This window comes from Oryx dammah, unplaced genomic scaffold (genome assembly GCF_014754425.2).
Source record: "Oryx dammah isolate SB20612 unplaced genomic scaffold, SCBI_Odam_1.1 HiC_scaffold_23, whole genome shotgun sequence".
NCBI lineage: Eukaryota > Metazoa > Chordata > Mammalia > Artiodactyla > Bovidae > Oryx > Oryx dammah.
The window spans coordinates 11,891,141-11,897,300 of record NW_024070207.1 but is presented as its reverse complement, the minus strand read 5'-3'; the positions used below and the strand labels follow the sequence as shown (position 1 = coordinate 11,897,300).

The window sequence follows — 6,160 nt, the reverse complement described above, 5'->3', positions numbered from 1 at the left end:
TTGGGTTGCTAGCTCACATTAGCTCCCTCAGATTGCCCTCAGGGCATTCAATCCTTGTCCTTACCCTGAGCAATGTGGCCCATGCCTCGCTGTTCAGCCCCCTCTTGCTGGTGGCAGATGCAAGCATCTGTGCTATTTTTCCGCTGGGAATTGACGTTAGGCACGTAATCTGTGGGGTTTATTTATTTATTTTTCCTCTCAGTTATGTTGCCCGCTGAGATTCCAAAACTCCCCATAGAGCCACGGTGAGAGGGTTTCCTGGTGTTTGGAAACTTCTCCTCTTTTATGACTCCCTACCCGGGATGGATCTCCATCCCTAACTCTTTTGTCTCTCTTTTTATCTTTTATATTTTGTCCTACCTCCTTTTGAAGACAATGGGCTGTCTTTCTGGGTGCCTGGTGTCCTCTACCAGTGTTCAGAAGTTGTTTTGTGGAATTTGCTCAGCGTTCAAATGTTCTTTCAATGAATTTGTGGAGGAGAAAGTGGCCTCCCTGTCCTATTCTTCTGCCATCTTAGAATCGCCGTCTGCAGCCATGAAATTAAAAGACATTTGTTCCTTGGAAGAAAAACTATGACCAACCTAGATAGCATATTGAAAAGCAGAGACATTACTTTTCCGACAAACAGCCATCTAGTCAAAGCTATGGTTTTTCCAGTAGTCATGTATGGATGTGAGAGCTGGACTATAAAGAAAGCCGAGCACTGAAGAATTGATGCTTTTGAACTGTGGTGTTGGAAAAGACTCTTGAGAGTCCCTTCAACGGCAAGAAGATCCAGCCAGTCCATCCTAAAGGAACTCAGTCCTGAATATTCATTGGAAGAACTAATGCTGAAGCTGAAACTCCAATAATTTGGCCCCCTGATGTGAACTGACTCATTTGTAAAGACCCCAATGCTGGGAAAGATTGAAGACGGGAGGAGAAGGGGACTACAGAGGATGAGATGGTTGGATGGCATCACCGACTCAATGGGCATGAGTTTGAGTAAACCCCGGGAGTTGGTGATGGACAAGGAGGCCTGACATGCAGCAGTACATGGGTTCACAAAGAATTGGACATGACTCAGCGACTGAACTGAATTGAACTGATATCCTTCTAGAACAGTTTATTTCCTGTTGCTCTAGCCGCCAACTCCCCTGAGAACCTGGTGCTTCCAGGAACCCTGCAACCCAAGAAGCTGAACCACCTATATACCTGGCCCTCACAAGGGAAATCCAACTCCTCCAGGGCAGCCTCAAGTGCAAACCCCAGTGGACGACCCATATACAGAGGTGGAAATGAAACCACAATTGAAACCCAGGGGCAGTGTGGCTAAGGAAAAAGATCCCAAACCTGTTCACCAGCTGTACAAGCTGCAGATTCAATCCACATGATCCACTAGACAGATTGTGTGTCTATGGACTATACAAAAGGTCGTTGAGAGCTCCCACAAAAGAAAATGCACTAGTTATGATAGCTGTGGACACTGGAAACAAGAACACAGAGAATTAGGACCAGATTAGAACCTGAGCTGCCCCCACAGCAGGTCCAGAGATCAACACACTGTTAGAGGGGTTTCTAGGGAGGTGAGGTGAACTGTGACTCCCAGCGAGGGAAAGGACTCTGACAGCAGTGACTCAAGAAAAACACTTATTATTCCTATGTTTTGACTTGTTCTGTAGATTCTTTTGGATTTTTTCCTTTTTTTCTCTTCCTCCCCACCCCCCCTACCCTGTTGTAGTTGTCAATTTTATTGCCACCATTAAGTCTAATTAAGCTTTTGAACTTTTCTTTCCTCAGTCACACTTTTTATTGTTGTTATAGCCTCTGTCTCTACGTTGGGCTTTTGCAGTTCTGGGGAGATTTCCTTTTTTTTTCTTTTTCTCTTTTTAAAAATTTTAAACCTATTATTATTTTTTCTACATTTATTCCTTTGTTTGCTTTTCCTACTGTTCTTTTCCTCTTGCAGTTAACCTTTAATATATATAAATCTTCTTTATCTACCTCTATTTAACTTTGCATCTCTATCTTTCTTTTCCTCACAACATATTTGTTAGTTTTATTTTCATTGCTTTATCCCTAATTGGCACCTTGCTTTACTTTTCTTGTGCAGTTTGTGCTTTAATGAGTTTTGTTCTGGTAGACATAATTTTTGCTTCCTTTTGTTTGCCAGTTCTACATATAGTACTTTATTTTTGTTGGACTATTTTGATTTTGCTTATGGGTGTATATGTATATGTGTATATTCAGTCACATCTTTTATTGTTGTTATAAACCTCTGCCTCTACGTTGGGCTTTTGCAGTTTTGAGGAAATTTCCTTTTTTTTTTTCCTTTTTTCTTTCTTCTTCCAATTCTTTTTACTTTTCTCTTTTTTATAATTTTAATCTTTAATTATTTTAAACCTATTATATTTTTCTACATTTGTTCCTTTGTTTGCTTTTCCTACTGCTCTTTTCCCCTTGCAGTTACTCTTTAATGTATATAAATCTTCTTCATCTTCTTCTTTAACTTTGCATATCTATTCTTTCTTTCTTTTCCTCTGAACATATTTGTTAGTTTTGTTTTCATTGCTTTATTCCCAACTTGGCACCTTGCCTTTTTTTTTTTTTTTTTCAGTTTGTGCTTTTGTTAGTTTAGTTCTTAACTGGTAAATATAATTTTTTATTTCCTTTGTTTGCAAGATCAATCTATTGTACTTTCTTTCTGTTGGACTGTTTTGACTTCACTCATGGATATATATGTTTATGTGTATATTCCATTATTTTTATTATTATTCGTCTGATTTTGTAACTGCCATTTGTCTGGGGTTCATCTTTGGTTTCTCGTTTTTTTTTACATTTCTTTTAATCTCACTTAATGCAAGAACAAACCACTTGTGGAATCATCCTTCCTGAACAGAGCCTTTGGAGTGGGAGCACTGATTCAAAGCCTTTGGAGTAGGAGCACTGATTCCAAGACCCTAGACTACCAGAGAACTAACCATCAGTTCAGTTCAGTTCAGTCACTCAGTCATGTCCAACTCTTTGCGACCCCTTGAATCGCAGGAGGCCAGGCCTCCCTGTCCATCACCAACTCCTGGAGTACACTCAGATTCACGTCCATCGAGTCAGTGATGCCATCCAGCCATCTCATCCTCTGTCATCCCCTTCTCCTCCTGCCCCCAATCCCTCCCAGCATCAGAGTCTTTCCTAATGAGTCAACGCTTCACATGAGGTGGCCAAAGTACTGGAGTTTCAGCTTTAGCATCATTCCTTCCAAAGAAATCCCACGATGGATCTCCTTCAGAATGGACTGGTTGGATCTCCTTGCAGTCCAAGGGACTCTCAAGAGTCTTCTCCAACACCACAGTTCAAACACATCAATTCTTCGGCGCTCAGCCTTCTTCACAGTCCAACTCTCAAATCCATACATGACTAGACAGACCTTAGTCAGCAAAGTAATGTCTCTGCTTTTGAATATGCTATCTAGGTTGGTCATAACTTTTCTTGCAAGGAGTAAGCGTCTTTTAATTTCATGGCTGCAGTCACCATCTGCAGTGATTTTGGAGCCCCCCTAAAAATAAAGTCTGACACTGTTTCTGCTGTTTCCTCATCTATTTCCCATGAAGTGATGGGACTGGTTGCCATGATCTTCGTTTTCTGAATGTTGAGTTTTAAGCCAACTTTTTCACTCTCCTCTTTCACTTTCATCAAAGGGCTTTTAGTTCCTCTTCACTTTCTGCCATAAGGGTGGTGTCATCTGCATATCTGAGGTTATTCACATTTCTCCTGGCAATCTTGATTCCAGCTTGTGTTTCTTCCAGTCCAGTGTTTCTCATGATGTATTCTGCATATAAGTTAAATAAGCAGGGTGACAATATACAGCCTTGAGGTACTCCTTTTCCTATTTGGAACCAGTCTGTTGTTCCATGTCCAGTTCTAACTGTTGCTTCTGACCTGCATAGAGATTTCCCAAGAGGCAGTCAGGTGTTCTGGTATTCCCATCTCTTTCAGAATTTTCCACAGTTTATTGTGATCCACACAGTCAAAGGCTTTGGAATAGTCAATAAAGCAGAAATAGATGTTTTTCTGGACCTCTCTTGCTTTTTCCATGATCCAGCAGATGTTGGCAATTTGATCTCTGGTTCCTCTGCCTTTTCTAAAACCAGCTTAAACAGCAGGAAGTTCATGGTTCACGTATTGCTGAAGCCTGGCTTGGAGAATTTTGAGCATTACTTTACTAGCATGTGAGATGAGTGCAATTGTGTGGTAGTTTGAGCATTCTTTGACATTCCCTTTCTTTGGAATTGGAATGAAAACTGACCTCTTCCAGTCCTGTGGCCACTGCTGAGTTTTCCAAACGTGCTGGCATATTGAGTGCAGTATTTTCACAGCATCATCTTTCAGGATTTGAAACAGCTCAACTGGAATTCCATCCCCTCCACTAGCTTTGTTCATAGTGATGCTTTCTAAGGCCCACTTGACTTCACATCCCAGGATGTCTGGCTCTAGATGAGTGATCACACCATCGTGATTATCCGGGTCGTGAAGATCTTTTTTGTAGAGTTCTTCTGTGTATTCTTGCCACCTCTTCTTAATATCTTCTGCTTCTGTTAGGTCCAGACCACCTCTGTCCTTTATCGAGCCCATCTTTGCATGAAATGTTCCCTTGGTATCTCTAATTTTCTTGAAGAGATCTCTAGTCTTCCCCATTCTGTTCTTTCCCTCTATTTCTTTGCATTGATTGCTGAAGAAGGCTTTCTTATCTCTTCTTGCTATTCTTTGGAACTCTGCATTCAGATGCTTATATCTTTCCTTTTCTCCTTTACTTTTCACTTCTCTTCTTTTCACAGCTATTCATAGACGGGCGAGTCATGATTGAGAGGTCTGACAGAGTGTGGTCCACTGGAGAAGGGAATGGCAAACCACTTCAATATTCTTGCCTTGAGAACCCCATGAACAATATGAAAAGGCAAAATGATAGGATACTGAAAGAGGAACTCCCCAGGTCAGTAGGTGCCCAATATGCTACTGGAGATCAGTGGAGAAATTACTCCAGAAAGAATGAAGGGATGGACCCAAACCAAAGACAATACCCAGCTGTGGATGTGATTGGTGATAGAAGCAAGGTCCAATGCTGTAAAGAGCAATATTGCATAGGAACCTGGAATGTCAGGTCCATGAATCAAGGCAAATTGGAAGTGGTCAAACAAGAGATGGCAAGAGTGAATGTTGACATTCTAGGAATCAGCAAACTAAAATGGACTGGAATGGGTTAATTTAACTCAGATGACCATTATATCTACTACTGTGGGCAGGAATCCCTCAGAAGGAATGGAGTAGCCATCATGGTCAACAAAAGAGTCCGAAATGCAGTACTTGGATGCAATCTCAAAAACGACAGAATGATCTCTGTTCGTCTCCAAGGCAAACCATTCCATATCATGGTAATCCAAGTCTATGCCCCAACCAGTAACACTGAAGAAGCTGAAGTTGAACGGTTCTATGAAGACCTACAAGACCTTCTAGAACTAACACCCCCCAAAAGATGTCCTTTTCATTATAGGGGACTGAAATGCAATAGTCATTGCATTAATTTCTAATAATTAATAATTTACAATATTATAATAATTATTTATAATAATTAATAATTTATAATAATAATGAATTTAATTAATTAATATAATTTTATAATAATTTAAAATTATATTAAAATATAATGAAATATTAAGTTCTAATGAAAAGCTTTGTAAATTAAAAACGACTGAAATCGCAGAGTGCTTTCTCTCTCTCCAAGGATGTAGTAATCTTGAAATCAATCTTTTAAAAAAGAAATAGGAGAATAGAATTATGGACAGAGGGAAAGGGGAGGAGAGGGTGAGATGCAAAGAAAGAGTAACATGGAAATTTACATTACCATATGTAAAATAGATAGCCAACGGGAATTTGCTGTATGGCTCAGGAAACTCAAACAGGGGCTCTGTATCAACCTAGAGGGGTGGGATGGGGAGGGAGTTCCAAAAGGGAGGGGATATATGTATACCCTAGGCTGATTCATGTTGAGGTTTCACAGAAAACAGCAAAATTCTGTAAAGCAATAATCCTTCAATAAAAAATTAATTAATTAAAAAAATAAAACATATCTCAAAACAAAGAAAAATAAAAGGAATAGGAAAATCACCAACTAGTTTGAAATTCAGCA

At 39.9% G+C, this 6,160-nt stretch overlaps 1 long non-coding RNA gene across 1 annotated transcript in view; it reads right to left on the bottom strand.

The window, feature by feature from the left end:
* Positions 1-622: 622 nt before the first annotated feature.
* LOC120881339 overlaps positions 623-6,160 on the bottom strand; it is an 18,827-nt gene continuing 13,289 nt past the window's right edge. The window contains exon 3 of the long non-coding RNA XR_005725292.1: positions 623-632. This is a non-coding gene — a long non-coding RNA (uncharacterized LOC120881339). The remainder of the gene's footprint in view (positions 633-6,160) is intronic.